Source organism: Solea solea, chromosome 16 (genome assembly GCF_958295425.1).
Source record: "Solea solea chromosome 16, fSolSol10.1, whole genome shotgun sequence".
Taxonomy (NCBI): Eukaryota; Metazoa; Chordata; class Actinopteri; order Pleuronectiformes; family Soleidae; genus Solea; species Solea solea.
Genome location: NC_081149.1, coordinates 1940001 through 1945000, shown reverse-complemented (window position 1 = coordinate 1945000; position 5000 = coordinate 1940001). Strand labels below are relative to the sequence as shown.

The window sequence follows — 5000 nt, the reverse complement described above, 5'->3', positions numbered from 1 at the left end:
CAAAAGTCAGCCTTTCGAACGTTCAAGAATTTAAGTTGTTTTTGGTGGGCTTTGCTGTATGGCCGTGCCCTTTGAGTGTGTCAAATGTCAAGCAGCTGTCCGTCAAGGCTCAGAGGTGCACTTAGATCACCTTGGGGCGGAGGTGATCAGCAGCAGCCTTTGTTATGCGCACTTAAAAAACATGGCACCAAAACAAGTAACTTGTGTGCCAAGATCTTGAGTTGGCCCCAGACACTTGTGGGCCATCGCTTCTCTGCCTTTTGGCTAAAATCAAGTGTAGTATCTGTTCTTATCAGTTTAATATCTGATATGTCCTCTATATGGGGATTAAATATTAAATGCATTTTTGAGCATTGGGAGGTGAAAACTGGGGCTTGCTCTCTTCACTCCTTGCATTGACCTGGCATTGCAGTGCCACCAGGAACGGTGCACCATTCACTTTTTTCTGTGAAAACCAAAGCAAGGCTGGAACTAGAAGGACGTTAACGTGTGCCTGTGCCCGTGCCCGTGCGTCAACGTAATTGCAAGCCCATGTTTCTTGTAAGGAATCAGCAGTGTAAAAGCTTATAGCACCTGGTATTCCCAGGCGGTCTCCCATCCAAGTACTAACCAGGCCGGACCCTGCTTAGCTTCCGAGATCAGACGAGATCGGGCGTGCTCAGGGTGGTATGGCCGTAAGCCGACGGGCTGGGGACACAGACTCCTTTTATAGACTAGGCAAGGCCCCCTGCTCGTGGAGGAGCTCAAAAGTCAGCCTTTCGAACGTTCAAGAGTTTAAGTTGTTTTTGGTGGGCTGTGCTGTATGGCCGCGCCCTTTGAGTGTGTCAAATGTCAAGCAGCTGTCCGTCAAGGCTCAGAGGTGCACTTAGATCACCTTGGGGCGGAGGTGATCAGCAGCAGCCTTTGTTATGCGCACTTAAAAAACATGGCACCACAACAAGTAACTTGTGTGCCAAGATCTTGAGTTGGCCCCAGACACTTGTGGGCCATCGCTTCTCGGCCTTTTGGCTAAGATCAAGTGTAGTATCTGTTCTTATCAGTTTAATATCTGATATGTCCTCTATATGGGGATTAAATATTAAATGCATTTTTGAGCATTGGGAGGTGAAAACTGGGGCTTGCTCTCTTCACTCCTTGCATTGACCTGGCATTGCAGTGCCACCAGGAACGGTGCACCATTCTCTTTTTTCTGTGAAAACCAAAGCAAGGCTGGAACTAGAAGGACGTTAACGTGTGCCTGTGCCCGTGCCCGTGCGTCCACGAATTGCAAGCCCATGTTTCTTGTAAGGAAGCAGCAGTGTAAAAGCTTACAGCACCTGGTATTCCCAGGCGGTCTCCCATCCAAGTACTAACCAGGCCCGACCCTGCTCAGCTTCCGAGATCAGACGAGATCGGGTGTGCTCAGGGTGGTATGGCCGTAAGCCGACGGGCTGGGGACAGAGACTCCTTTTATAGACTAGGCAAGGCCCCCTGCTCGTGGAGGAGCTCAAAGGTCAGCCTTTCGAACACACTGCACTTGAGCCTTTATCTCCACTATCTGCTACACTATATTCCAGTATTAGGAAGCTACATCGAGATGGGTAAGCTGCTGCCCATCTCCAAGCTTCTCACGTGCTTGCAGAGCGACATCCAAGGCAGAAACTAGAAGGACGTTAACGTGTGCCCGTGCGTCAACGTAATTGCAAGCCCATGTTTCTTGTAAGGAAGCAGCAGTGTAAAAGCTTACAGCACCTGGTATTCCCAGGCGGTCTCCCATCCAAGTACTAACCAGGCCCGACCCTGCTTAGCTTCCGAGATCAGACGAGATCGGGCGTGCTCAGGGTGGTATGGCCGTAAGCCGACGGGCTGGGGACACAGACTCCTTTTATAGACTAGGCAAGGCCCCCTGCTCGTGGAGGAGCTCAAAAGTCAGCCTTTCGAACACACTGCACTTGAGCCTTTATCTCCACTACCTGCTACACTCTATTCCAGTATTAGGAAGCTACACCGAGATGGGTAAGCTGCTCCCCATCTCCAAGCTTCTCACATGCTTGCAGAGCGACATCCAAGGCTGAAACTAGAAGGACGTTAACGTGTGCCCGTGCGTCAACGTAATTGCAAGCCCATGTTTCTTGTAAGGAAGCAGCAGTGTAAAAGCTTACAGCACCTGGTATTCCCAGGCGGTCTCCCATCCAAGTACTAACCAGGCCCGACCCTGCTTAGCTTCCGAGATCAGACGAGATCGGGCGTGCTCAGGGTGGTATGGCCGTAAGCCGGCGGGCTGGGGACACAGACTCCTTTTATAGACTAGGCAAGGCCCCCTGCACGTGGAGGAGCTCAAAGGTCAGCCTTTCGAACGTTCAAGAGTTTAAGTTGTTTTTGGTGGGCTTTGCTGTATGGCTGCGCCCTTTGAGTGTGTCAAATGTCAAGCAGCTGTCCGTCAAGGCTCAGAGGTGCACTTAGATCACCTTGGGGCGGAGGTGATCAGCAGCAGCCTTTGTTATGCGCACTTAAAAAACATGGCACCACAACAAGTAACTTGTGTGCCAAGATCTTGAGTTGGCCCCAGACACTTGTGGGCCATCGCTTCTCGGCCTTTTGGCTAAGATCAAGTGTAGTATGTGTTCTTATCAGTTTAATATCTGATATGTCCTCTATATGGGGATTAAATATTAAATGCATTTTTGAGCATTGGGAGGTGAAAACTGGGGCTTGCTCTCTTCACTCCTTGCATTGACCTGGCATTGCAGTGCCACCAGGAACGGTGCACCATTCTCTTTTTTCTGTGAAAACCAAAGCAAGGCTGGAACTAGAAGGACGTTAACGTGTGCCTGTGCCCGTGCCCGTGCGTCAACGTAATTGCAAGCCCATGTTTCTTGTAAGGAAGCAGCAGTGTAAAATCTTACAGCACCTGGTATTCCCAGGCGGTCTCCCATCCAAGTACTAACCAGGCCCGACCCTGCTTAGCTTCCGAGATCAGACGAAATCGGGCGTGCTCAGGGTGGTATGGCCGTAAGCCTACGGGCTGGGGACACAGACTCCTTTTATAGACTAGGCAAGGCCCCCTGCTCGTGGAGGAGCTCAAAAGTCAGCCTTTCGAACACACTGCACTTGAGCCTTTATCTCCACTACCTGCTACACTCTATTCCAGTATTAGGAAGCTACACCGAGATGGGTAAGCTGCTCCCCATCTCCAAGCTTCTCACATGCTTGCAGAGCGACATCCAAGGCTGAAACTAGAAGGACGTTAACGTGTGCCCGTGCGTCAACGTAATTGCAAGCCCATGTTTCTTGTAAGGAAGCAGCAGTGTAAAAGCTTACAGCACCTGGTATTCCCATGCGGTCTCCCATCCAAGTACCAACCAGGCCCGACCCTGCTTAGCTTCCGAGATCAGACGAGATCGGGCGTGCTCAGGGTGGTATGGCCGTAAGCCGACGGGCTGGGGACACAGACTCCTTTTATAGACTAGGCAAGGCCCCCTGCACGTGGAGGAGCTCAAAGGTCAGCCTTTCGAACGTTCAAGAGTTTAAGTTGTTTTTGGTGGGCTTTGCTGTATGGCTGCGCCCTTTGAGTGAGTCAAATGTCAAGCAGCTGTCCGTCAAGGCTCAGAGGTGCACTTAGATCACCTTGGGGCGGAGGTGATCAGCAGCAGCCTTTGTTATGCGCACTTAAAAAACATGGCACCACAACAAGTAACTTGTGTGCCAAGATCTTGAGTTGGCCCCAGACACTTGTGGGCCATCGCTTCTCGGCCTTTTGGCTAAGATCAAGTGTAGTATCTGTTCTTATCAGTTTAATATCTGATATGTCCTCTATATGGGGATTAAATATTAAATGCATTTTTGAGCATTGGGAGGTGAAAACTGGGGCTTGCTCTCTTCACTCCTTGCATTGACCTGGCATTGCAGTGCCACCAGGAACGGTGCACCATTCTCTCATCTGTGAAAACCAAAGCAAGGCTGGAAGTAGAAGGACGTTAACGTGTGCCTGTGCCCGTGCGTCAACGTAATTGCAAGCCCATGTTTCTTGTAAGGAAGCAGCAGTGTAAAAGCTTACAGCACCTGGTATTCCCAGGCGGTCTCCCATCCAAGTACTAACCAGGCCCGACCCTGCTTAGCTTCCGAGATCAGACGAGATCGGGCGTGCTCAGGGTGGTATGGCCGTAAGCCGACGGGCTGGGGACACAGACTCCTTTTATAGACTAGGCAAGGCCCCCTGCTCGTGGAGGAGCTCAAAAGTCAGCCTTTCGAACGTTCAAGAGTTTAAGTTGTTTTTGGTGGGCTTTGCTGTATGGCCGCGCCCTTTGAGTGTGTCAAATGTCAAGCAGCTGTCCGTCAGGGCTCAGAGGTGCACTTAGATCACCTTGGGGCGGAGGTGATCAGCAGCAGCCTTTGTTATGCACACTTAAAAAACATGGCACCACAACAAGTAACTTGTGTGCCAAGATCTTGAGTTGGCCCCAGACACTTGTGGGCCATCGCTTCTCGGCCTTTTGGCTAAGATCAAGTGTAGTATCTGTTCTTATCAGTTTAATATCTGATATGTCCTCTATATGGGGATTAAATATTAAATGCATTTTTGAGCATTGGGAGGTGAAAACTGGGGCTTGCTCTCTTCACTCCTTGCATTGACCTGGCATTGCAGTGCCACCAGGAACGGTGCACCATTCTCTTTTTTCTGTGAAAACCAAAGCAAGGCTGGAACTAGAAGGACGTTAACGTGTGCCTGTGCCCGTGCCCGTGCGTCAACGTAATTGCAAGCCCATGTTTCTTGTAAGGAAGCAGCAGTGTAAAAGCTTACAGCACCTGGTATTCCCAGGCGGTCTCCCATCCAAGTACTAACCAGGCCCGACCCTGCTTAGCTTCCGAGATCAGACGAGATCGGGCGTGCTCAGGGTGGTATGGCCGTAAGCCGACGGGCTGGGGACACAGACTCCTTTTATAGACTAGGCAAGGCCCCCTGCTCGTGGAGGAGCTCAAAAGTCAGCCTTTCGAACACACTGCACTTGAGCCTTTATCTC

General features: G+C 50.7%; 13 non-coding genes across 13 annotated transcripts; 5 read left to right on the top strand and 8 right to left on the bottom strand.

Moving 5' to 3' along the window:
• The first annotated feature begins 244 nt into the window (after positions 1 to 244).
• On the top strand, positions 245 to 437 carry LOC131442767 (U2 spliceosomal RNA). Its single transcript, XR_009233329.1, has one exon. It is a non-coding gene; the product is annotated as a U2 spliceosomal RNA (small nuclear RNA).
• A 124-nt stretch (positions 438 to 561) lies between these two features.
• On the bottom strand, positions 562 to 680 carry LOC131441302 (5S ribosomal RNA). The gene has a single exon (XR_009231971.1). It is a non-coding gene; the product is annotated as a 5S ribosomal RNA (ribosomal RNA).
• Positions 681 to 988: 308 nt separating this feature from the next.
• LOC131441565 (U2 spliceosomal RNA) lies at positions 989 to 1181 on the top strand. The gene has a single exon (XR_009232170.1). It is a non-coding gene; the product is annotated as a U2 spliceosomal RNA (small nuclear RNA).
• A 123-nt stretch (positions 1182 to 1304) lies between these two features.
• On the bottom strand, positions 1305 to 1423 carry LOC131477475 (5S ribosomal RNA). Its single transcript, XR_009243811.1, has one exon. It is a non-coding gene; the product is annotated as a 5S ribosomal RNA (ribosomal RNA).
• A 296-nt stretch (positions 1424 to 1719) lies between these two features.
• On the bottom strand, positions 1720 to 1838 carry LOC131476440 (5S ribosomal RNA). Its single transcript, XR_009242810.1, has one exon. It is a non-coding gene; the product is annotated as a 5S ribosomal RNA (ribosomal RNA).
• Positions 1839 to 2134: 296 nt separating this feature from the next.
• On the bottom strand, positions 2135 to 2253 carry LOC131476428 (5S ribosomal RNA). Its single transcript, XR_009242799.1, has one exon. It is a non-coding gene; the product is annotated as a 5S ribosomal RNA (ribosomal RNA).
• A 308-nt stretch (positions 2254 to 2561) lies between these two features.
• LOC131442640 (U2 spliceosomal RNA) lies at positions 2562 to 2754 on the top strand. Its single transcript, XR_009233207.1, has one exon. It is a non-coding gene; the product is annotated as a U2 spliceosomal RNA (small nuclear RNA).
• A 124-nt stretch (positions 2755 to 2878) lies between these two features.
• On the bottom strand, positions 2879 to 2997 carry LOC131440936 (5S ribosomal RNA). Its single transcript, XR_009231617.1, has one exon. It is a non-coding gene; the product is annotated as a 5S ribosomal RNA (ribosomal RNA).
• Positions 2998 to 3293: 296 nt separating this feature from the next.
• Positions 3294 to 3412, bottom strand: LOC131477500 (5S ribosomal RNA). The gene has a single exon (XR_009243835.1). It is a non-coding gene; the product is annotated as a 5S ribosomal RNA (ribosomal RNA).
• Positions 3413 to 3720: 308 nt separating this feature from the next.
• Positions 3721 to 3913, top strand: LOC131441564 (U2 spliceosomal RNA). The gene has a single exon (XR_009232169.1). It is a non-coding gene; the product is annotated as a U2 spliceosomal RNA (small nuclear RNA).
• A 116-nt stretch (positions 3914 to 4029) lies between these two features.
• LOC131476417 (5S ribosomal RNA) lies at positions 4030 to 4148 on the bottom strand. Its single transcript, XR_009242788.1, has one exon. It is a non-coding gene; the product is annotated as a 5S ribosomal RNA (ribosomal RNA).
• A 308-nt stretch (positions 4149 to 4456) lies between these two features.
• LOC131441563 (U2 spliceosomal RNA) lies at positions 4457 to 4649 on the top strand. The gene has a single exon (XR_009232168.1). It is a non-coding gene; the product is annotated as a U2 spliceosomal RNA (small nuclear RNA).
• Positions 4650 to 4773: 124 nt separating this feature from the next.
• Positions 4774 to 4892, bottom strand: LOC131476406 (5S ribosomal RNA). The gene has a single exon (XR_009242777.1). It is a non-coding gene; the product is annotated as a 5S ribosomal RNA (ribosomal RNA).
• Positions 4893 to 5000: the final 108 nt, after the last annotated feature.